At 39.6% G+C, this 26,154-nt stretch overlaps 1 protein-coding gene and 1 long non-coding RNA gene across 6 annotated transcripts in view; one reads left to right on the top strand and one right to left on the bottom strand.

Annotated features, from left to right (window-relative positions):
* The first annotated feature begins 2,702 nt into the window (after window positions 1–2,702).
* Window positions 2,703–26,154, top strand: part of LOC144582011 (uncharacterized) — a 449,998-nt gene continuing 426,546 nt past the window's right edge. For all 5 annotated transcript variants that reach the window (XR_013533633.1, XR_013533634.1, XR_013533636.1 and 2 more), the window contains exon 1: window positions 2,703–3,022. The gene's annotated coding sequence lies outside the window, so the exon portion shown is untranslated. The remainder of the gene's footprint in view (window positions 3,023–26,154) is intronic.
* Window positions 7,210–7,578, bottom strand: LOC144582012 (uncharacterized). Its single transcript, XR_013533637.1, has 2 exons — window positions 7,484–7,578; window positions 7,210–7,348 (listed from the first exon to the last, which is right to left on the bottom strand). It is a non-coding gene; the product is annotated as an uncharacterized LOC144582012 (long non-coding RNA).

The following is a 26,154-nucleotide window of genomic DNA, read 5'->3' as shown; positions in this document are numbered from 1 at the left end:
TAACAAGTTAACAAATAGACTCATATAGTCCAAGTGACAGTTCAGCAGTGTTTTTTTGTGTTTTTAAAGTTGGTTGAACACCAAATCTGGACCTAAGTAAGCAAGCTAGATAAACCACGTATTTCTACACTTCAACTTCTCTTTCTGGACTCTCTCTCTCTCAATTATTATCATTGCTTCTTCCAAACGCACAGATGCCCTGCCCTCATGCTGTTTTTTGGATGTTCGAAGCTTCTCATGGTGACTCTCCAAGCCTGGCCTGACATGAAATGCCCTTTTCCACCTTCCCATTAAGGACACCACCTTCTGAATGTAAATGCTGATTTCGTCAACAGACTATATCAGCTGGGTGGAAGCAATTTGATTAAATCAATTCACTTTCACGAATTAATGGCAAGTTATTTAATTATCCCAAAGATATTTGAATTTTGAAAGAGGAAAATTATTAACATAAATTAGCCTTTTATTAATAGAAATGTATACAGCATGTGAATCAAAAATCACATGGTGTAGAGATTTTGAAGATGATCTTTCATATTATTCAATATATCCCGCCATTAGAAAATAGCCCATAAGGCCGGGCACAGTAGCTCAGGCCTATAATCCTAGCACTTTGGAAGGTCCAGGCAGGTGGGTCACTTGTGGCCAGGAGTTGGTGTATAGAAATGCCGCTGATTTTTGTACATTGATTTCATAGCCTAAAAACTTACTAAAGGAGCTTATCAGGTCCAAGAGCCTTTTGGCAAAGTCTTTAGAGTTTTCTAGTTGTAGGACCCTATCATCCATGACAAGAGAGATTTTGAGTAACTTTCCTATTTGGATGCCTTTTCTCTCTTTCTCTTGCTTGATTGCTCTGGCTAGCAATTTCAGTACTGTGTTGAAGAGGACTGGTGGGAGCGGGCACCTTTGTCTTGTTCCAGTTCTCAAGGGCAATTGTTTCAGCTTTTGCCCATTAAGTGTGATGTTGGCTATGGGTTTGTCATATGACACTGACATATGCTACGTCAATATATATTACATTATATTGAATTACTGAATTATATTTACTGATTCAATTTCAGAGCTTATTATTGCTCTGCTCAGGTTTTCATTTTCTTCCCGGTTCAATCTTCGCAAGTTTGTGCAGTTCCAGTAAGTTTTTCATTTCCTCTGGATTTTCCAGTTCGTGCGTATAAAGGTCTTCATAATAGTCTCTGAGGATCTTTTCTATTTTTGTGAGATGAGTTGTAAGGTCATCTTTTTCATTTCTAATTGCCCTTCTTTGGATGATCTCTTTTTCTCTGTGTAATTCTACCTAGCCGTCTATCAATCTTGTCACAGCGGCGGCGTGTGCCACGTCACAAGGCGGCGTGCACACGTCACAGCGGCGGCGTGCGTCCCGTCACAGCGGCGGCGTGCGTCACGTCACAGGGGCGGTGCGTGCAACGCACAGTGGCGGCGCGACACGTCTCAGCGCCGGCGTGCGTCACGTCACAAGGCGGCGTGCGCCACGTCACAGCGGCGGCGTGCGTCACGTCACAAGGCGGCGTGCGTCACGTCACAGCGGCGGCGTGCGTCACGTCACAAGGCGGCGTGCGTCACGTCACAGCGGCGGCTTGCGTCCCGTCACAACGGCGGCGTGCGTCACGTCACAGGGGCGGTGCGCGCAACGCACAGTGGCGGCGCGACACGTCTCAGCGCCGGCGTGCGTCACGTCACAGCGGCGGCGTGCGTCACGTCACAAGGCGGCGTGCGTCACGTCACAGCGGCGGCATGCGTCACAAGGCGTGCGTCACGTCACAGGGGCGGTGCGCGCAACGCACAGTGGCGGCGCGACACGTCTCAGCGCCGGCGTGCGTCACGTCACATCGGCGGCGTGCGTCACGTCACAAGGCGGTGTGCGTCACGTCACAGCGGTGGCGTGCGTCACGCACGTCACAAGGCGGCATGCGTCACGCACGTCACAAGGCGGCGTGCGTCACGTCACAGCGGCGGCATGCGTCACAAGGCGTGCGTCACGTCACAGGGGCGGTGCGCGCAACGCACAGTGGCGGCGCGACACGTCTCAGCGCCGGCGTGCGTCACGTCACATCGGCGGCGTGCGTCACGTCACAAGGCGGTGTGCGTCACGTCACAGCGGTGGCGTGCGTCACGCACGTCACAAGGCGGCGTGCGTCACGCACGTCACAAGGCGGCGTGCGTCACGTCACAGCGGCGGCGTGCACACGTCACAAGGCGGCGTGCGTCACGTCACAGGGGCGGTGCGCGCAACGCACAGTGGCGGCGCGACACGTCTCAGCGTCGGCGTGCGTCACGTCACAGCGGCGGCGTGCGTCACGTCACAAGGCGGCGTGCGTCACGTCACAGCGGCGGCGTGCACACGTCACAAGGCGGCGTGCGTCACGTCACAGCGGCGGCTTGCGTCCCGTCACAACGGCGGCGTGCGTCACGTCACAGGGGCGGTGCGCGCAACGCACAGTGGCGGCGCGACACGTCTCAGCGCCGGCGTGCGTCACGTCACAGCGGCGGCGTGCGTCACGACACAAGGCGGCGTGCGTCACGTCACAGCGGCGGCGTGCGTCACGTCACAAGGCGGCGTGCGTCACGTCACAAGGCGGCGTGCGTCACGTCACAAGGCGGCGTGCGTCACGTCACAGCGGCGGCTTGCGTCCCGTCACAACGGCGGCGTGCGTCACGTCACAGGGGCGGCGCGCGCTACGCACAGTGGCGGCGCGACACGTCTCAGCGCCGGCGTGCGTCGGGTCACAGCAGAGGCCTGCCTTACCGAACTTTATTCTTTCACAGAACCAATTCTTAGTTTCTTTGCTGTTTTGTGTGGACTATTTTTGTCTCAATTTTGTTGAGTTTTATTTTCAGATTTTAGTTATTTATTTTCTTCAGCTGGCTTTGAGGTCGATTTGTTCTTTATCTGGATTCTCCGTTGCAGTTTTAGATAATTAATTTGAGATCGTTCTAACTTTTTGATGAAAGTGTTCAGCGCAGTCAACTTTCTTACTGCTTTAGCTGCGTCCCAGAGATTTTGGTAAGTTGTGTCTCTGTTTTCATTAATTTCAAATAAATTTTTTATTCTTGCCTTAATTTTATTGTTCAACCAACAGTTATTTAGGAGTAAGTTGTTTAATTTCGAATTTTCCCTCATTTTTGTGTAGTTTTGAGAGATCTTGGTATTGATTTCTATTTTTATTGCACTATGTATGGTCTGAGAGTGTGCTTCGTATGATTTCAGTTTTATCAAGCTTATTGGGACTTGTTTTATGACCAAACATGTGGTTAATCTTAGAATATGTTCCGTATGTGGATGAGAAGAATGTGTAGTCTGTGGTTCTTGCGTGTGGAGTGTTTTGTAGATGTCTATTAGGTCCATCCAGTGGGTCAGGCATTTTGTTCAAGTGCAGAATTTGTTAGTTTTCTTCCTCAATAACAGTCTAACACTGTCAGTGGGGGGTTGAAGTCCCCCACTATTATTGTGTGGCTAAGTCTTTTTGTAGGTCAAGAAGAATTTGTTTTATCAATTTGGGTGCTTCAATGTTGAGTGCTTTTATATTAAAATGAGTTAAGTGTTCTTATTGAATTATTTATCATTATGTAATGCCCTTCTTTGTACTTCCTAACTGTTGTTGGTTTAGAGTCTGTTTTATCTTGTAAGAGGATAGTGACTCCTGCTATTTTGTTTTGTTTTCTGTTTGCGTGGTAGATCTTTGTCCATCCTTTTATTTTGAGCCTGTGGGTGAAATGTTGGACAATTTAAGATGAGCATTTGCATTCATATTTAATGCAGATGGAATTTTTAGGGTAAAAACCTTTTTAGGGATTACAAAATGGTAGGCCCAGGCTTAAATTGTGGATTCATCCTATAGGGCAATACTGAATAAAGTATACTGGGATGCTCTGAAGTAGCTGGGATTACAGGCATGCGCCACCATGCCCAGCTAGCCATAGGATTTAATAATTTTTTATACAGAAATTTTCACTTTAATTTACTGCGAAGAAAAAGTGTTTTATTATATTTATTAAAAATATATCAGCCGGGCGCGGTGGCTCATGCCTGTAATCCCAGCACTTTGGGAGGCCAAGGCGGGTGGATCACGAGATCAAGAGATCGAGACCATCCTGGTCAACATGGTGAAACCCCGTCTCCACTAAAAGATACAAAAAATTAGCTGGGCATGGTGGTGCGTGCCTGTAATCCCAGCTACTCAGGAGGCTGAGGCAGGAGAATTGCCTGAACCCAGGAGGCGGAGTTTGCGGTGAGCCGAGGTCGCGCCATTGCACTCCAGGCTGGGTAACAAGAGCAAAACTCCGTCTCAAAAAAAAAAAAAGATTATATATATATATATCTTTTTATATAATATATATCTTTTTTTATACATCTTCTATATATATATATCTTCTATGTATGACATAGAAACTGAAAAAATTTATTTCTTGAATTTATGAAGCAATAAAATTAATTTTAAAAACTAAGTTTCATCAACTAACTGAGCTATAGGGCGTTGGTTTTTTTTTTTTTCCATTGTATTTGAAGACAGCTTAGGAACTAGAATTGCCTTACTTCTCAAATAAGATGTGATATATAAAGATAAAGAATGTTTAAGGTCATGGTTTAGATTTACCCTTACGCATGTATCAATAATTAAGGACTGAAAACCTTCTAGGCAACATTTTCTTTTGTTTTCAAAGGTTAATTGCAGGCTTTTTCTATGTAGTTCTAGCTTTTGGGTAAATATTCTGTTAGCAAATTAGCTAGCTCAGTGTATCTGATTGTGTCTTTTTGCTAGCTAGAAAAAAATGCTTAGAAGTTAATCTGTGATGCCTAGTTACTTACAACGTGTCTATATAGCCTAGTTTTATGGTGGCTTTGAACATGGTTTATACCACACAAAAATGTTAACATGGCTCAAGCAATGAGTTCCATATTGTCTTTATTTTTTTAAGCTGACCTGCTGCTTTGTCATTTTCTCGTTTTTATATTAATTTAAAAATAATCAGTAATGATGATCAGTTGTAGTCATGGCTCCGGTTTTCTCAACACTTTAGGTCTAGGCTAATATTGGCATGCTCTGATTTGGGTTGACCTTGGTCACCTCTATCTGGTTAGGCTTAGACTTCTCATCTGTAAAGTAAGAAGTTAGGATGCCAGATCTTTTCCTGATTGGACTTCCAATGGTTCTATTACTGGAATTTCTGTGCTGGGCAATGTTGCTGCATTCATAGGTGCACTGCAGAGGTACATCTTCCCCTAGGGGATGCTTAGCATTTTGGCCCATTTTCAGGGAGTGATGAAATCAGTTACAGGGACTAGTTTGAGAAACTCATTGGTTGTGATATGAGGGATAGCAGAGTAGGTGCAAGTTTGCTCTGAAAGTTTGCCTTTGGCAACCTAGAAAACTGGAATGTTTGGGATTATTTATTACCCAAATGCTCTACAGCTTACCCATTATTTATGGGTAAGACTTGAGAAGCCAGGGCAAAGAAACAGAAATTGCCCCACAGAGGTATTTTCTAGGGCCACACCGGCTTTGAACTACATACTTTAGGTTACTAGTTAGATATTCAAAATGAATGACCTGATTTTATTTTAAATATCTCCATTTGTCCAATTAGTGAAGGAAATGACTAGATTTTTATTTTGTTGCACTCTGTATGGACATATCTGTTTAGTTCAAACTGGTATGTGGTGTGTGTGTGTATGTGTGTATTTATTTAGTCACATTTTTGATGAGAAAATACTGTGTATCAGAAACTACCTTAAGTTGGTCAGGACAGAGACTTACTTACCAAAGGAGAGACTGGCTCTTTCTTAGAATCTGTGTGTCTTATACTTATAACCAAGAGAAAGATACCATTTCTGAAAATGTAGCTTTTAGGCCCCAAATGTATTAAATCTATAGAGTGCTGTCACTGTGTTTCTATTTCATATTTGTTTTCTTTATGAACAGGGCTTTTTTAATGGTTCAATTTGTGATTTCCTAAGCATTAGGACCCTAGTGTTACCTATTATGCAAAAGGTAACCAAATTAGTAGACTGAGCATGTGATCGTGTGTATTGAAGACTCAATCACGCTGTTATTATCTTGTTCCTTTAATAATGTAATTAGACAAAATAAAAATGGCATGAAGAGGTAATACTGTAATGTTTTAAAATACATAAATGCTGACTAGCCTCCTTTACTTTATAACCAAAAATGCCCACAGAGCCCAAAGTTTCACATGGAATAATCTGAAACAATGTTTGCCTTAGCAAGTGACTGTTTAATGTATATGGTCTCCTACCTCTACTTTTCTCCTGCTTAGAACAGCTTACTTAAATGTTAGCCACTTGTTTATGCCAATAACTACCTCATGGAAACAGCCTTTTCCATGAAGTTCTTCCTGACACTCACAGGCAATGAAATTACACCTGTTTCTTGGTCATTGTAAACAATTGCTATCATGCTTATTGCTTTTTACTGGCCTTAAGAATAGTCTCTATTTTACTGAAAACTATTTGGATACATTGATATCTCATGTGTCCAAAATCTTGTGTATTGTAGCTTAACTATATGCATATTTTAAATATCTATATCTTAAATATATGTATATTTGTATTTTATGCATTGTCTATATAATAATTTATATAATGTATGTCCAAATTATGCATGCTATAGCTATATTGCCCATGGCTTATCTTCAATAGGGATTTAATGATCAAAATTGCCAATGCCATTTACCAAGTTAGGAATACCTGCATTTGTAATGTCTCTCTCGACATACCTACTTATAGATATACAGAACAATATTTGCTAGGAGCTGTCAATAGATGTCTCTTGAGAAATAGGTATTATAGGAAGTTAATTTGATGTATGCTAAGTAAAGGCAACTTAAGAACAAATTTTAGGACTACTTAGTTTTTTGTATGTAGTAAATGCCATGGATATTTAAGATGATGATACTAACCTTATTTAAAGTGGTAGGCCATCTCCAGAGTCTTGATTGAGGGACAGAAATTTGATAGGATACATTTCAGGAAATAGCAGATATCTAGGAAATACTAAAGGGGTCAGTTTCATAGTCCGCAGCTGAAGATACTGTGACAGTATGCCTGTCAATAATGTTCTATCTCCTGGTCTTGAGTAACTTTTTACATCTTGATTTAGTCCTAGAAAACATCTAGTGTTAAGCAACTAATTTCATTAACAGTTAGTCAAAACCATTGAAGAAGGTGTACAATTTATCAAATCAAATATTTATTGACCTCTGAATAAATGTTAGTACAGGGAGAAATATAAATGTAACCAATGTTCTCATAGCATTGACTCCAGGGACTCCAAGGCAAAGATCATTGTTAGAATATTTCTTCTGTTGTAGCCTGAAGAAAGTAAATATGTTTGAAATTCTAGCCCCTTTCCAAGTATTACCCACCCATCAACCCCTGAATACACACACAATTTCGAGAGTCAAGAGATTGAGTCCATATGTTTTACCAAACAATCTTTCAAACTACCTTTTGTAAAATATTGTCTTCCTCTTTTCTGATTCTGGTTAAATATTTCTGTTTCTCAGACTTTCTCATGTTTTGTAGGCTCCATGAATGTGATTTTCCATGGGTTCTGGTAATGAATAGTATTCAATGAGCATGAATGTGGGTTCATTATTACTCAAGTTACCATAGTTACCTGTCTGTCATTGGCACATATTCCCATTGCAACAGAGCCCTGGGAGGTTACCCAACACCATATGGGTTACCAGGTTCCCATGTGTCCACAAGGTCTTGGCTGCAGGAGGTGTTACCATGGTGTGCTTAGTGAAGATGCTCCCATGTCTAAGGCATGTTTTCATACCGTTGTGCCAAAATCTCCATGGACCAAAGTCATGCTTTGTTATTCAAAGCCTTCAGTATTCTAAACTCATGTTTTCCCTCAGCGACACTAAACGAGTCCTAAAGCAGTATTGCCATGTGCGTGTAGTAGCTTACGGGGGAAGTAGCCCTCTTTCGGTTTTCACTTTCAGGTGCTTCTCATTCTAATTCTCAGATCTGGGCACCAAATTAGAGGACACATCTTAACATGTGAGAGTGACAAATACTATGAGTGTAACTCACTCCCATTCATCTTCTTATCATATGAAAATATGATTAGAGTCATACCCCGCACAGCCAACCTTTGTTTCAAATTCTTTTGTCGAAATAATTTACTTTTCAATAGGTTCCTCAGGCTGTCACATAGACACTGATCGTGGATAGGTATACTTCACAAGTTTTTTTTTTTTTTGGACAGTCTCACTTTGTTGCCAGGCTGTGGTGCAGTGGCATGATCTCGGCTTACTGCAACCTCCACCTCCTGGGTTCAAGTTATTCTCCTGCCTCAACCTCCCAAGTAGCTGGGATTACAGGTGTGAGCCATTATACCCAGCTAATTTTTGTATTTTTAGCAGAAATAGGGTTTCACCATGTTGGGTGGGATGATCTTGATCTCTTGACCTCGTGATCCACCTGCCTTGGCCTCCCAAAGTGCTTGGGTTACAGGCATGAACCACTGGGCCTATTCTTATGTACTTGCAGGTGGAAAGAAAAAATTACTTAAACATTAAATTACATGATCTCCCAGGACATGTTTACACTTAAGTAGTGTGACTTATCTAGGGTAGGGAGGTAGGGTCAAAGCAGAAGATTACTGAAGATAGATTTTTTTCCTGCCATTTGTAAATCTAAGTCAGTGAAGAAATTTTACTGACTATGTAGGGAAGGGAGAGGTAGACGTCTTTAAAGGGAGAGAGTGGAAATAGACTGAGAAAGTATTTTTCCAAACTAAAGGAAAAGGTGGTGGTTTCTGAGATCCGTGAGGTTTCGGGATTCAATATTTACATTCTTACAAATCAAAATGGTTACTGGATTCTAGGAAAGAGCTACACTGAACTCTAGTGACTGGAGCGCCCAGTCATAGAAAACCCCCTGTCCTACTTGACATGGGAACTTGTAGATTTCAAAGCTGTGCAGGCATGGATAATGGTTTTCCAGGTGTAACTAGGATGGGTCAAGGACTGATAGTGACAAATATTTGTCTTCCATCTAAAAATCTCCATATAAAATCTCTGGATGATTGACTGAGTGAACATGAGAGAGGAAGCCTCAGTAATTGCCAGAGTTGAATTTCCCACTCGTCTGGATGGTGGGAGCTTGAAGTTTAATTTATTTAAAGAAAACAAACATTCTGAAGGCTTGAACCTGCAAGAACAACTTAATGAAGTTTAGAATGCAACCCGTAAACATTAAGACACTTAATTAGAATTTTTGGCCTTATGATACATTTAATAATTTTCAACACCAAGACTAGCTCTAGGCAACGTGGTATACCTCAGATGTCAAAATGAGTTTAAACAGTAAGCACTTCAGAATTCCAAAGCGGAGCATACATTTAATCATAAGTATGAGAAGAGCCTTCAAATGAAACAAATGACCATAAACAGTGGGCAGGTATGGATAGCGGAGAAGAAAGGGAGACTCTTTCCAAGTGGTCAAACATCATGAACAAGACCAAAGGCAAAGAGAATCTGTTTTCAGACAGAGTGTGGACCTGCCTGACAGATCAAAAGCGGAGGTTAGGGCAGCAGATTGAGTAAGGAAAATTGTTAGGACACAACTCTGAACCTTGGAATCCGAAGTTACACCATACCTTCCAAACCTACTTTACAGCAGATGCCAGTCAGTTCAGCATTTAAGTGAATTAAACGAATGAGCTACATATTAAAATTAACTTTTATATTTTGCTTTATAGAAAAAGTCTGTAATAAGTAATAAATATCAATGTATTTACAAAGTAAATACTCTGTGCTAGGCTTTGCACTGGGTGGTTTACTTATATTATGTCCAATCCTTATTACAAACAGGCATAGGAAGTATTAGTGTCTTCATTTTACAGGTGAGAAAGCATGGGCTAAGAAAGATGGAGGGCCTTGTTTAAATCAAATAGATTGAAAGTATTAAAGCATGAGCTATGAATTCTTGGCAGAACAATCTCTGGCTAAAGCCTGGACATTTTACTTTAACAATACCTCCTAGTATTGAAATATTTTCATAACTTACTGACAGTACAATAGATGGATTATTGTATTCTGGGAGAACATATAATGAAAATAATTAATTAATTGAAAGTAAATAAATAGATGGCTATTTCCTGTTTTCTTTCAAATGGAATGTGATATTTGAAAATTTTAAGAATAAAATGAAATTAAGCTTTCGGTGGATTTAGAACAATCCTATTGTCAGGTGGAAGATGCATAGAATTTATGCAAACTACCAAAACCAAACAAAGTAAGAGGAGACTAATATATAAGAAGAGTGTAAAATTTCACTGTGCTGAGTCACAGATTATTTTTTATTTAAATTAAAATTATTTTAAAATGGGCGGAATCAGCTGTTTCTACAATGTGGATAACAAGGAAAATAATAGAAAATGAATGAGTGGGTTGATTGATGGTCCCCCAAAAGATATGTCCACCGACAATCTATGAATGATCCTTATTTGGGCATGTGACCTCATTTAGAATAGAGTCTGTGGAGGTTAAGGATATTGAGATAAGATTATCCTTCATTAGCATGAACCCTAAATCCAACAAGTACAAGAAAAGAGAAGAGGAGGGGAGGGGAGGAGAGGGGGAGGGGAAGGAGGGGGTGGGAGAGGAAAGAGAAGAGAACGGGAGAGAAGAGAAGGGGAGAAGATGGAATACAGAGGAGAATGCCCCATGATGGGGTAGAGATTAGAGTGATGTGGCCACAAACTGAGGAACTCCTGGAGCCACCAGAAGCTGGAAGGGACAAGGAACAGATCCTCTCTCAGAGTCCAAAAGAAACGAATCTTGCCATCACTTTGCTTTTGGATTTCTGGCTCCACAACTGTGAAAGAATAAATTTCTGTTGTTTCAAGCCACACAGTTTGTGGTCATTTATTATGGCAACCTTGACAAATTGACAAACAGCCTTAAGAAACAATTTACGATGACAGTATGTGGTTTAAACCACAAGTGTATTAGAGTTCCAAAAACTCTCTGTTCTAAGTGGAATGATTCTAGTCTTTCACCAAATGGTTTTCCCATGGACAAAAAAGGAAAAAACAAAAAACAAGTAAAAGATATTTTCTAGAAATGTGAGTGGTATACTGGGATTGAGCCTCAATCTACTCCTAAAGTTTTCTAACTGAATTTTCTTAAAAAAGAGTGGACACTATGAGGAAGTACCAGGATTTGCTGGAATTTACTTTTTTTCTGGCCTTTAGAGAATTTTATCCATTGTATATGAAGCTTAATTTGAAAAACAAGTCATCATGTGCTTGAAAAAACATGTATTTATCTACCTACAAATTCAAAATTTAGGTTTCATTGGCTCTTACCTTTTCCTTAACTTCAAAGACAAATGCATTTAAGTGAATAGCGCACTCATTTCACATGTGAAATGAAAGCCGATGATTCAGTTATAATCACATACAAATGCCCCACAAATAAAGCATCTACTATAAATTTAATTACTTATGTGACTTACTTTGTTTTATGAGACCAGTACTTTGTTATTTTTAAATCATAGAAATATTTGATTATGTAACACCATAACAAAGAATCAGTATTCTCATAAATAATAGTGCCTACATTTAGAAATAGCGAATTAGCAAATCCTGGAGCTCATCTGTCAATACTATATTTTCAGACTATATATCATTCTCATGGATACACAAATATTTTAATTATCCTCTTTATTTATTGGAAAGTTTTCTCCCTTTCGATTTAAAACATGACAGCACATCTAGCAGCCATGTAAAATCCAAGCCCAAATGATACAGTGTTACGGTCATGCAAAACAACTGTTAAGTGTCTTGCTCTACTCTTAGGCTTTAGATGTGCTTTCTTGGCCACTGTTTGGATGCTCAAAGCCCACCCCATCCATGAAGCCTTCTGCTGTCATCAGTGTTCTCTAAACATATTTTATTGTTACGTTACTTTCAAACAACTTACCATGTGCTGCTGTGGCTTGCAGTGATATACTGATGTTGTACTGTCCCTCTAGTTAGGTATAAGCTTTTTAAGCAGAGGTGGTAAGTCACTTTCACTTGACATGTCACCTCCAATGACTGGCAGTCAGTACCTGAGGCACCCTGTTGAGAAGGATCTGAAGGTGCTGTTTTGGCTCCGCGGGGAGGGAAAAATACCCTGGTCTAATAGGCATTTGCAATATAAGTGGATGGTTTTGCTCTTTCTGTTAAGGTAGGACCATAGTGCATTTATATATTTCCAACAGTGCTTAGCACTGGGATATGTGTTTATTTCCTATAGGCCTCTAATTAGCTTCATAAAAATTACAAAGTCCACCAGAGCTGTACATAAACCAGCCACACATGCCTGAGTTCTTGCTCCTGGAATTCTAGGCTTGTTCTCCTTGAGTCTGCTTCAGATTTTCTTATTTTGGCTCCCTTGGGTCCCTGATTAGCTTCGGATTGCATCATGGTTTCTCTTCTTGATTTATAGTCCTTCGGATTAATAACCGGTTTCAGATTATTTATTCTGAAAAAAATTACCCTGTAAATTCTTCTGTAATTTTAAGTACAGAGGCTGCCCACCCACTCTCCCATCTGAGACATCTGTGACCCAGGGTAGTTTTCCACAGTCTGAGGCTGCAGCCGTCACCCACCACCCCCACAGATTCAGGCAGGAGGATGTCTTGCCCAAAAGAGGCTGTGCATGAATAAGACTCAACAGATTTTTTTAAAAGCAGTTGATTTTTTAAAAGTGTGTGTGTATTATGGAGACCTGTGTACCATAGATCCTTCTCCCAGCTTTTTGTGAAAAATGTGATACTATATACTTGAGTTAGATAAAATTAATAAAAACATTGGATTATCGATCTGTCTTCACATTTTCAGTGAAATATTTTGTACTGAGAAAAAAAAAGACAGAACTGACCCTGAAGCCTGTGGTTTTTGAATAACACTTAGGTATATGGTTTCGAAAAAAACAATTTGACCTTCACAGGCATAAAAGGCCCAATTATTTTTTCTCTTATGTTTCATTTTGATGATACCATTTTTCTTTTGTAGCACAAGTTCTTTTAAATACAATTTAACCAGCAAGTCAAAGAAATAGAAATTCTTGTATGTATTCAAGATGTTCATAATTTTAAAAAAGGAGAATAATGTATATATATTTTTTACCTTTCCACAGGCCTTCATAAGTGATGTTACAGATATATTGTGTTTGCCACCACTAGGGCTTGTTGATTGAAAAGAAAATAATCCATTTGTAAGCCTTAGGGTATTTTGTAGGGCACCATATGCTCTGGGATTGGGTATTAACACAGCATGGCAGCCTGCTATGTCTGTCAGTTTTCTGGAAGCTGTGGAAGTGAGGAGGATAGGAATAAGAGTTCTCTAAACAAGTGGATGATCACACACACACACGTGTTAGAAAGGCAGGGAAATTCAGGTAGGTGTTATAGTTCCAACCAGGTTTATAACAGAGAAGGTTAGTTAAAGCAGGAAGGTATGGGGAGATTAAAAAAAAAAAAACTTGACAAACTTTAAAGTTGATGGTATTCAACTTTATCAAATGGAGATAGAGCACTTACAGTTCTATAGGATATAGATAGACAAGAATTCTAGTCTCCAGTAGGGAGGAGCTAAAGGTCAAGGTGCAGTGGTTCAGAACTCACAGGCGATGAAGACACAACTTAGTTTTACCCTAAGCCAAGAAACTCAGGCAAGACAAAGTCAGCATCTAGGTTTTGTATTTTGTAAAAGAATCATGGCAACCATCAAGAGCAGGGAAGGGAAAGAAGTTACACAAGAAGTAGGTCTCAGTCTTGCTTTACGTAGCTATTGTTCCGTGCCAGAAGAGCAGCAGAGGCAGTGGAAGAATCACCACCCCATTGCGGAGGCCATTCAGGGAGTGCCTGTGAGTCACTTTCTCCCTAATTCCCTGGCAGCAATGGATAGGGCACACGCTTTGGAGTCATACCTGTTGTAAGACTATTCAAGATAACTCACCCTTCAGAATATCAGTGTCCTAAAAGTGGCTAATACCTGGTGTTACTTTGAATACTTATCAGCACAATGTATGTCAAGTACTGAGCACGTTGCCTGGCATATAGCAAACAATCCCCCAAGCAAGAATAGAAGCCCTCAATATCTAAATATTATTGCTGTTATAGATGGGAAATCTGAGGATCAGTGATTTTAGGTGACTTGCCCGAGTCTCCCAAGTAGTGAACTGTGGTCCAGGATTCACAATCAGATATGTCTAAATTCAGAGCTTCTAGTTTTTTAACTAAATCACCCTGGATGTAGGTAATATTCAGCCCAAATTCACCATCAGATTTGTCTGAATCCAAAGCCTCTACCTTTTCAACTAGACTGTACAGGATGCAGGCATAATTCAGCCCAAATTCAGATGCTTTGGGGAAGAATGCATTCATCCTGGCATGGCTACTTTGTAATGATGAGCAGATTTCCCTAAAGAAGGACAACTGTGGCTTTACGCCAAGGTAGGTAAAAAAATAGTACTGTAATGTTTAAGTTTTACTCTGATTTACATATATGAGTGACTTTAAATAATCCTAGCAGCATGTGGTGCCATTATGAAAATAATATTATACATGCTTTGGATCCTTTCCACAGACTACATACTTTTCTCAGGTTCACACCATGAAATAAAGGTGAAGGGGCTATTTCGAACATCTTAAAGCTGCTTTTGCAGAAGTCAAGACCTATCATTGGAGTTTCTCAACATTTGGTATATGTTTAAAAAAAATCTGTGCTGTGCATTTCTCTCCTCACTTACTTAAACTTGCTACTTTTCTGACGCAACGTGCCAGTCATGCAAGGTAGATATGGAATATGAAGTTCTACAGGGATGACTGGGTGACACATTTCTCAAACGCTGCCCAAAACCCATTGCTATGTGGTTTTGTGGAGGTGGTATGAAATTAACAGTTTCCATCTGGAGCCTAATATGTGCCTGTTTATTCAGGTACAAATCATTCTAATAATCACAAAAGGAGTTTTCTGTGTAAAACTCCAGCAAGACAGCAGATCCTGTGGCTCTTTGGATGATAACTTTGATTTATGAAGAGAGAAAAATAAGACAATACAAAACAATGCTATGCTAGTCAGAAACCAGCGAAGTGAGATCAAGAATAACGCTTTGTTCTGATCAGTGGAAGGTCAGAACTAATCCTCTCTCTCACCCTCATTTCGAGACCATCAGAGTGCAGTTTTGCAGGGGAATGATGAATTGGGGATTGTCTTAGCTTGCTAGGTGCTGTAGATCTCATTTATTTTATTTTACAAGTCATTTGGCACAATGGTAATAATGACAATGGAATTGGATTCTTGCTACTTAAAAAGGCCTTCTACTTTGTGCATAAATACCTGAGCCCATGCATTCAGTTGTCAGGGGAAGGCCATTATCCAGTTACTACCTCTAGTTATAGTTGCTTAATTTGGTTATTTAGTAGTCAGTCCACACTTAAGCAGGATGAGGCAAATACCTGTACAATACTTGCAACTAGTGTGAAAATTATCTCTTTCCCCAGTTTAGTTTGTCCACTTGCATGTAGTAGAAGCTTAACTTTTGGTTGGACACAGTGGCTTATGCCTGTAATCCCAGCACTTTGGGAAGTGAAGGTGGGCGGTCACAAGGTTAGTAGTTTGAGATCAGCCTGACCAACATGATGAAACTTTGTTTCTACTAAAAATACAAAAACTAGCCGGGCATGGTGGTGCACACCTGTAGTCTCAGCTACTCAGGAGTCTGAGGCAGGAGAATCGCTTGAACTCGGAAGGCAGAGGTTGCAGTGAGCCGAGATCGCACCAGTACACTCCAGCTTGGGTAGCAGAGGGAGACTTGGTCTCAAAAAAAAAAAAAAAAAGCAAAGCTCAACTTTTCCCATTACAGAAGCATTTATTTCTTTTAAAATTCCATGCCTCTCTCCCTCTCCCTCTCCCTCTCCCTCCCTCCCTCCCTTTCTCTCTCTCTCTCTATATATATATTTTTTCTGCTGTTTGTTATAAGCCATTTACTCATTGATAAGAACTATATTATCTCCTCCAGGATAATTAGCAGTGACTTTAAGAAACATGCGAAGAGATCGTGTGTCTGATGGTTCTCTATTCCATGTATGATACCTAGTATCCTCTTATGCACATGCACTTAAGAAATGATTTTTGATAAAAATAAGTACTTGATTTCAGTGAACAATGGCAATGCTCAAGTTCCAGGTATTATGGGATGGGAAATTTTAATGGTAGAAGGAAGAATAATTTATGTAGAAAAGAGGGACAAGTGAGATATTGTCAAAGATTAGTAGGTGAAGAATAAATATATAAATGATATGGATGGGGTGAGAATGGGTGTTACCAATGAGAAAATCAGAGGCATAGGAAGAACATGTAGGAAATATTTCCAAGACTAAATTCACAGTTATGCCTTAGACTAATCTCAACAGAAAAATGCATAAAATCATGTAAGCTGCAAATTTTCTTAGCAATCAACTCCAAATTGACTGTTTCAAATACACACCTCTCCTCTCTAACCCGATCCCACTGTAATAGTCAATTTGGAGTATTTTCAAAAGTATCCTTTCTAAGGTTCCCGATGAAATACACTCAGTACATTCTGTCCCCTTGAAGTAAATGTGCTTTCCGTGGTTCATTAAATCACCATGTCTCCAGCATAATTCAACTCTATCCTCATATATACCGTAGAACTAAGCCATTCATTACTAAACAACACCCTTCCTCTTTACTGTCACAGAATTTGATCATTGTATTTTCTTAAAATAAAAGATAGTTTTGTAAATGAGTTTGGCTCCATTCAGTTCTGGCTCTTCTAAGAACCAGCTTCAAGGGCTTCAGTTTATCTAACAATGCTGTCATTTAAAGTAGGACCATTTTTAATCTGCACACACGCACACACACCACAGAAGAAAAACAGAATTTTAAATACTTCCACTAGCCACTGATGACTTTGAATAGTTAATATACTCAGAACTAACTATTAATATTTTGGGTCAGTCGAAATGTGTTTGCCTCGAAGGAGTTTAACCATAGTAGTAGCTGATTAAATGGGGCTTCTCAGCTTTCTGCTCAGATAATTACATGCTCTAGCTTCAAAAAGTGACAGTTTAGAAGCTTAGACATCTAATAATCCCCAGGTGCCCTGAAATCACGAGATGCCACAACACTGAAAAGCTGAGGCTTGAAGTGGACAGAGTGGAAATAATACGTTTACAAGTGAAAATGTCTATAGTGCCCACAAACAATTTGCATTCCTACAGAATTTAGAAATTATTATTCTTTCCAGACTGAACTCTTGATTATACTTATTATTCTGTATATTTCTTATACTACTATTGACAGATCTTTCATATTACACCTTGTAGTTGAAGTAACATTCCTTGCCTTAGCAACTAGGCTATATCAGAAAATGGGGACATTTTATTTCAAAGGCCACATATATTTTGCTCATTTCTCCACACAATGTTGATGTATTTGAGTGTGTATCATGTGCCATGCAGTAGTCTATATGTTGGTGAAACAGATAGGCAAGGTCTTTGTGCCAAATGACCTTGCATGCAAGCGGAGGGAGACAGATATTAAAGAACTGTATCAATAAATGAATGATTTAGAATGAGATGGTGATAACAAGAAATAAATCAGAGTATTAGGGTAGAGAGACATGGGTGCAGGTAGTCGAGAAAAGTGTCTTTGAAGAGAAGTTGTCATCTGAGTAGAGGTGTGATGATGGGAAGACATCAGTCCTGAGATCTCAAGTGATAATGCTCAGGCCCCAGAAGAGGCAAACACAGAAATGAGTTGTCATGACCAGGGAATGCAGAAAACCATTGTATTAAGAGTGGGTTGAATAATAAGGAATGTGGTAAATGAGTTGGAGAGAACAGGGTGGGGTGAGAGGGGAAGACAAAATACAGCCTTGCAAGAATTTGGATTTATTTTAACGATATGATTTGGATTTTTTAAAAGCTCACTCTGGCTTCTGTTTGGGAATGGTATTATGGGGCCAAGGATGAAATAAAGGAGGCTGGTTATTTTATAACCTAAATCTTATAAAGATTATAACTGTAAGTTTCAAGTGTTGCTTATTCTCCTTCTTTGATGTATGAATGACTGTGACTATGACACTACAGCATCATTGCTGTATTCTACTCAGTGTGAAGAAGGGAAGCCCCGCCTACAGTTCTTACTTGTTTTATGTTGGGGTGATAGGAATGGCAGAAGTTGTTTTCTTCAGGTCTGTTTCATAGGAGTTTTGTGCATGATTTCAAAACAAGAATAACTGTTACAAAATTTTTGTTTGTAGTACTCTCTAAGACAGGGTGGTAATGCAGAAATTACTTAAGGCTTGGAATCAGATTTATAATCCACTCTCCACCATTTATTATATAACTTAATTTTTAAATTTTTTTTTCTTTTTGTGGGTACATGGTAGGTGTATATATTTATTCGGTACCTGAGATATTTTGGTAGAGACATGCAATGCATAATAATCAGATCATGAAAAATTGGGTATCCATCCCCTCAAACATTTATCCTTTGTTTTGTGTTCTAATTATACTCAAAAAGTTGTTTTAGAATGTACAATTAAATTATTATTGGCTATAGTCCCTCTCTTTTGCTATCAAATACTAGGTTTTATTTATTCTTTCTAATTTTTTTAAACCATTAACCAACCTTGTGCCCCTCCAACCCTCTAAATCTCCTCCTACCTTTCCCAGCCTCTGGTAACCATCCTTGTATTCTCTGTCTCCATGAGTTCAATTGTTTTGATTTTTAGATTCCACAAATGGGTGAGTACATGCAATGTTTGTTTTTCTATGCTTGGCTATTTTAACTTAACTTAATGATGTCCATTTCTATCTATGTTGTTGCAAATGACAGAATCTCATTCTTTTTTATGGCTGAATACTCCATTGTGTGTAAGTATCACATTTTCTTTATCCATTTGTCTGTTGATGGACACTTAGGTTACTTCCACTTCTTGGCTATTGCAAACAGTGCTGCAGCAAACATGGGAACGCAGATATCTCTTTGATATACTGACTTACTTTCTTTGAGGTATATACCAAGTAGTGGGATGATTGGATCATATAGCTCTATTTTTAGATTTTTTAGGAACCTCCAAACTATTCTTGTTAGTGTTTGTACTAATTTACATTCCCACAGAGAGTATACGGGGGTTTCCTTTTCTCCACATACTGGCCAGCATTTGTTATTGCCTGACTTTTGGATAAAAGCCATTTTAACTGGGTGATATATGCAGATCAAAACTCATGGTAGTTTTGATTTGCATTTCTCTTATGATCAATGATGTTGAGCACCTTTTCATATGCCTGCTTGCCATTTATATGTCTTCTTTTGAGAAATGTCTATTCAAATCTTTTGCCCAAATTTTAAATTAGATTGCTAGATTTTTTCCTATAGAATTTTTGAGTTCCTTTTATGTTCTGGCTCTTAATCCCTTGTTAGATGGGTAGTTTGCAAATATTTTCTCCCATTCTGTGGGTTGTCTCTTCTCCTTATTGATTCCTTTGTTGTGCAGAAGGTTTTTAACTTGATATCATCCAATTTGTTCATTTATGCTTTGGTTGTCTGTGCTTGTGGGTATTACTGAAGAAATTTTTGTTCAGATCAGTGTCCTAGAGAGTTTCCCCAATGGTTTCTTATAGTAGTTTTATAGTTTGAGGTCTTAGATTAAGTTTTTAAAACATTTTGATTTGAATTTCTTATAAGGCAAGAGATAGGGGTCTAGTTTGATTCTTCTGCATATGGATATCCTGTTTTCTCAGCACCACTTATTGAAGAGACTGTCTTTTCCCCAGCGTATATTCTTGGTACCCTTGTCAAAAACGAGTTTACTGTAGATGCGTGGATTTGTTTCCAGGTTCTCTATTCTGTTCCATTGGTTTGCGAGTCTGTTTTTTTGCCAGTACCATGCTGGTTGTTTGCTTGTTCTTTCAGAGCTCTGTAGTATAATTTGAGGTCAGGCAATATGATTCCTCCACTTTTTTTTTCTTTTTGCTTACAATAGTTTTGGCTATTTTGGATCTTTGGTGGTTCCATATGAATTTTAGGATTGTTTTTTCTATTTCTGGGAAGCATGTCATTAGTGTTTTGATATGAATTGCATTGAATCACTAGATTGCTTTGGGTAGTGTGGACATTTTAATATTAATGATTCTTCCAATCCATGAACATGGAATATCTTTCCGTTTTGTGTGTATGTTCTCTTCAGTTTCTTTCGGCAGCATTTTATAGCTTTTATTGTACAGATCTCTCACCTCCTTCATTAAGTGAATTTCTATGCATTTAATTTTACTGTGGCTATGGTGAGAGTATTTTTTAATTTCTTTTTCAGGTTTTTCATTGTTAGTATATAACAGTACTACTGATGTTTGCATGTTGATTTTGTATCCTGCAACTTTGCTAAATTTTTTATTAGTTTAATAGTTTTTGGTGGCATCTTTAGCTTTTTCCAAATATAAGATTATATCATCTGCAAATACAGATAAATTAACTTCTTCATTTCCAATTTGGATGCCCTTTATATCTTTCTCTTGTCTGATTGCTGTAGCTAGGACTTCCACTACTGTGTTGAATAACAGTGGTGATAGTGGGCATCCTTGTCATGTTTCAGATCTAAGATAAAAGGTTTTCAGTTTTTCCCCATTCAGTATGATACTAGCTGTGGGTTTATCATATATGGCTTTTATTATGTTGAGATGCTCATTCTATACCCAGATTTTTGGGAATTCTTATCATGAAGGGATGCTGAATTGTATCAAATACTTTTTAGCTTTAATTGAAATGATTATATGGATTTTAGTTCTTCATTCTCTTGATATAATGTATCACATTCATTGATGTGTGCATGTTGAACCATCCTTGCATCCCTCAGTAAATCTGATTTGGTTGTGATGAATGATCTTTTTAATGTATTGTTGAATTCCCTTCAGGGTAGTGAGTTTCTTCAGGCCCTGGGTAAGTCGCTGAGAGCCAAGGATTAGAATGAAATACCTTAGCAATTTACGTGATATTCTATTCTACTGCAGCTAAGCTCAAACCACCATGCAAAGTTCTCACTCTTCCTTCCCCTTTCATAGGCAGAGGAACCTCTCCCTGTGGTCACCACCATCACTGGTCCACTGCTAATGTTCACTTAAAGCCCAAGGGCTCATTCATCAGCTTATGGAGAATGCTGACAGCTTGGGACTCACCCTTCAGGACAGTGAACTCCCTTCTGGCCCAGGGCAAGTCTAAAAATGCTGTACAAGAGCCTAGGCTTGGACTTGGGGACCCAAAAAGCCTACTTGTTGCTCTACCCAGCTGTGGTTGAGCTGGGTCCTAGGATACAAGACAAAGTTCCCTTTACTTTTCCCTCTGCTTGTCTCAAACAGGAGTCTTTCACTGTAGCCACCATAGCTGAGAATGTGCTGGGTCACCCTGAAGCCAGCGTGTCTCAGAGCCGGAGGCCCATGGTGTACTCCCTGGGTATTGTTACTGTTTAATCAGGGCCCAGGGGCTTTTTAGTCAGCAGGTGATAAATCCTGCCAGGACCGGCCCTTCCCTTCAAGACAGCAGGTTCCCTTTTGGCCCAAGGTGTGTCTAGAAATGTCATCCAGGAGTTAGGGCCTGGAATGGGGGCCTCGTGATTTTGCCCAGTGCCCTATCCTACTGTGGCTGGTGTCTGAGATTCAGGACAATGACCTCTTGACCCTTAGGTCTCCTCCTCTTGAGCAGAAAGAAGGAGACACTTTTGTTGTTTCCAGCTGTGTTGCTTCAGGTTGGGGGAGGGATGGTGCAAGCAGTTCCTTAGCTGCACCAGCTTCTGCCTCGCTAGGTCACATGCCACCTTAGTTCACTGGCTCTGAACCAAGCCTAGCACTAGGAATTGCAGTCCATGAGTCCAAGACTGCCTTTCATGTTTACCTATGACTCCACTTCATCCCACATTGATGAGGCTTGCCAAGAAACTCAAGTTCCCACCGTTAGGCTGAAAGATTCACCCCTGGCTGGGGGTGGTCCAGATGTTCCCTGTGTGCAGGCACTGGAGGAGACCAGCATGGCTTTATTCTTTGCCATGACGGGGCAGCACTGACTTCAATGTAAACTGCCCCAGTCGCTGTCAGTTCTCTCGCCAAAGTGCACAGATTCTCTCTCCATGCTGCATGGCTGCTGGCAGAGAATGGGGGAGTGGTACTATTGGTGATTCTAGACTCTGTCTCCGGCCCTCTTTAGTGCCTTTCTCCATAATATAAAGTTAAAACCAAGTACTGTGATTACTCACCTGATTTTTTTTCTTGTAATGGTGCTTTTCTTTATGCTGTTAATTGCTAAAATTTGGTCTTCCAGTGGTGGCAGTGGGGGTGGGGGGCAATGAATGGTATAAGCTTCTGTTCTGCCATCTTGCTCTGCCTATAGAGTTACATTAATTTTGGAGAGTCAGTTAATGTATCTGAACCTCAGGTACCATCTCTTTCAAGTAAAGGAAATGGTACCAGTATGTCAGATCAGATGAGACAGTGCATGTGACAGCACTTCATACATTTTAAAGTGCTGTAGAACTGTTGGACATTTTGATTAATGAGTATGTAGGCTGACTTCTACATTTCATAGGTGGAGATAAAAATATATTAAGGTACACTGTCATACACAAAAGTGGGCCTCTAGGGCTGAGCTCCCACCACTATCCTAGAATACTTCCAAAACCCTAAAGTGAAGGTGAAAATAGGAATTAAAAAGGGAAGGAGGGCCAGGCACAGTGGCACATGCCTGTAATCCTAGCACTTTGGGAGGCTGAGGTGGGTGGATCACTTGAGGTCAGGAGTTTGAAACCAGCCTGGCCAACATGGTGAAACCCTGGATCTACAACAACAAGAACAATTAGCTGGGCATGGTGGCAGGTGTCTTTAATCCCAGCTACTCAGGAGGCTGAGGCAGAAGAATAGCTAGAACCTGGAAGGTGGAGGTTGCAGTGAGCCTGGATCATAGCATTACACTCCAGCCTGGGAGGGAGGGAGGGAGGAGAGAGAAAAGGAAGGAGATAATAGTTATATTTTTAAAAATGTAGCACAAAAGCAGCAGCAATAGACCATATATTTGAAAAATGAACATGCTTGTGTTTCAATATAGCTTTATTTGTGGACACTGAACTCTGAATTTCATGTAGTTGCATGAATCCAAAAATATTATTTGCCTTTTTATTGTTTTTCAACTATTTAAAAATGTAGAAGTCATTCTTAGCTCATGGGTCATACAAAAAATAGGTGGTAGGTTGGATTTGACCCAAGTGTTATAGTTTGCAAACCCCTGATGTAATCTGTTTATCTGTGTCCTGGGTTAACTGTGAGGGACAACCTAAATCTACTAGCTGCTAATTTAGCTGTTAAGGATACTTGAAAAAATGGGGTAATTAGAACTTTGCAGTGAGAGAATATCATTCAAAAATCAAATAATGAAGAAAAAAAATCTATACAGAGAATTTTTAAAAGACTTTATTTAGATAAAAAGGATGATTTACACTTACTGTGACAGAGAAAATGAACACATATACTGGACCTCCACTGATGAGAATGTCCAGCTAGATTAAGAAGTTTGCTAATTGACACGAGTAAGTTTAGTAAAGATAAACAGAGCTTCATTTGTGGAACACATAAGCTGTGTTGTTATGCACAGACAGACCAAATTCACTGTTGACAAGAATCCTGTCAGATTAAATCAACCTGCAAATATATAATTGTGACATCTTGTTCTCCTTGGTACAGTGTGTGCCACTGTAGTCATTATCTCAAAGCTCTTTCACTCTGAGGAGCATCAGTGTTTAATTATATTCTTTTATGAGACCTCATTTGTAGACATCATCCTTTTCAGAGTTGACTTTGCTGAGGGAAAGGAGGTCATTTTTTTAAGACCGTCCCAGCAGTGCTGAACAGTAAACCTCTCAACAATGTCCTTTTAAATAGAGCATCTGGTGAACCAAAACTCCCTGTTCTTGCTTTACATTCTCTAGCTGTAAATTGACAGATGAACTCATATCCCAGTTCCTGCAGGCCCTCAGTGTCCACAAGGCCCGGGGAAGATTATAAGCTTGTGGTCTGTCCAATCTAGCAGGTGGGCCAAATTTCTAATATCAAATGGAGAAAAACATATTTTATCTCCAAATCAAAAGGTAAAATTATGAGTTATTTGAGAATAATCTCTAAGAAACTGTGAGAAAAGGAATGATAGTTAATAGGTGATATGAGGGTTGAAAAGACCAAAGGTTGACAAACTGTGGCCCAAGGACCATATCTGACCATAGCTAGGACCAGTACAAAGTGTCTTTACTGTGTGCTTGTAGCTTTGCTCCTTTTGTTACAACGAAGAATGGTAATCCAGAATTTGAGTTTGTTTTAGAAAATGTGGTTGTATTAGAACACAGTTGTATTTGTTTATCTACGTGTCGTCTACAGCTTTCTTGCTACAATGGCAGACTTAAGGAGTTCCATCAAAAACCTATGGCCTGTAATGTCTGTAGCATGTACTGGTCCTTCAGAAAAAAAATCTTGCTCACCCTGCTAAAGACTATCAAAATCACAAAGTCAAAAGTACAAACAAACTTGAGTTAGCTATTCAAGTCTCAAAAATCTTTTCAGAATTACATTCTATTTATCATGCTATTTTCAACTTAAAATGAGACATAATCCCAAAAGTGCTTTTACTCCCCTTTGTTCATCTAAATGAATACTGTCTGTCATTGAGTACTACTGTATATTCTACTGGCACTTCAAAAGGAAGAAAACGAAATTCTTTCTGAGTGTATGTGTGTGTGTGTGTGTGTGTGTGTGTGTGTGTATGATTATGTGTGTTTAACAAAACACAATTTCTGAGTTTCATATTTTAAATTGAAACGGGAGACATATATGTTCATGCTCTCAGCATACCCAACCTGCATGGGCCTGACAGTTCATTAATCATCAAACCTGGGAGGGGATGATGCTTCAGACCTAAGAAATTCCTCAGGTGCTTGGTTAAGGAGGAACTAGTGCCCTTTACCTGATATGAGATTTCTTACTTTTCTGGAATTTATATATGTATTTATTTATTTAAGAGACAGGGTCTTATTACTCTGTTGCCCAAGCTGGAGTACCTTGGTGCAGTTGGAGCTCACTGCAGTCCTGAACTCCTGGGCTCAAGTGATCCTCCCACCTCAGTCTCAAAAGGAGCTTGGGACTTCAGGTGGGTCACCACACCTGGATAATTAAAAATAATTTGTTGTTGTTGTTGTTGATTTTTATAGAGACAGAATTCTTCCTATTTTGTCTAGGCTGGGATCAAACTCCTGGCCTCAAGTGATGTGCCTGCCTTGGCCTCTGAATGTGCTGGGATTACAGGTGTGGGCCACAGTGCCTTGCCTCCCCAGGATCACTTTAGAGTAGGAATCTTGGTATAATACCATCCTTGTCCATATCTCCAAAAGTGGGAAGAGCCTCCTAGGAGAAAGACATATGGCTGCTAATCAATATATCTCATAGATAATTCTATCAGTTAGCTGACGTCTTCATCCTCCTTTGGAGATGCTCAACACATACTACAGTGTGCTAAGAGAAAATAATAATCTGGTTCAGTAGAAGGTTGGATTCAGCAAAGAAACCACTGATATTTTTTAACAAAATTAAGATATAATTGATTTCCTTTACTTTCTCCAGATTATTTTTACATGCATACATCATTAAAAAGTACCACCGACTCTCTCTCTACCAGTCAGTGCACAGCTGGAAGTAGGATTTCCTTTGGCAGGTATGGAAGAACTTGTTTTAAGACTGGATGCATATGAGGCTTTTTGAGTTCCACAAATGTGGTTGTATTTCTAAAAAGAAACTTTTCCTAACTAGAATCCATTCACCAATGTCAAATTAAATATTTGGTCAAATATAGCCCCAGGGAATTAAAAGTATATATACGTATCTTTTCTAGAAATTCTTATTTTTATCATATGGCTTTTCTTTTGAAATTCTAAAAGTAATCCAAATGCCCATCTCCAAACCCAATGAATACTTACCATTAATTATGATTTACTTATAAAAGTCTTCTGTTAAATGAACAAGGGCTTAGTATGTGGAATGGCAGCTTGATTTTTCTT

This window comes from Callithrix jacchus, chromosome 4 (genome assembly GCF_049354715.1).
Source record: "Callithrix jacchus isolate 240 chromosome 4, calJac240_pri, whole genome shotgun sequence".
Taxonomy (NCBI): Eukaryota; Metazoa; Chordata; class Mammalia; order Primates; family Cebidae; genus Callithrix; species Callithrix jacchus.
This window is presented reverse-complemented; position numbering and strand designations above follow the sequence as displayed.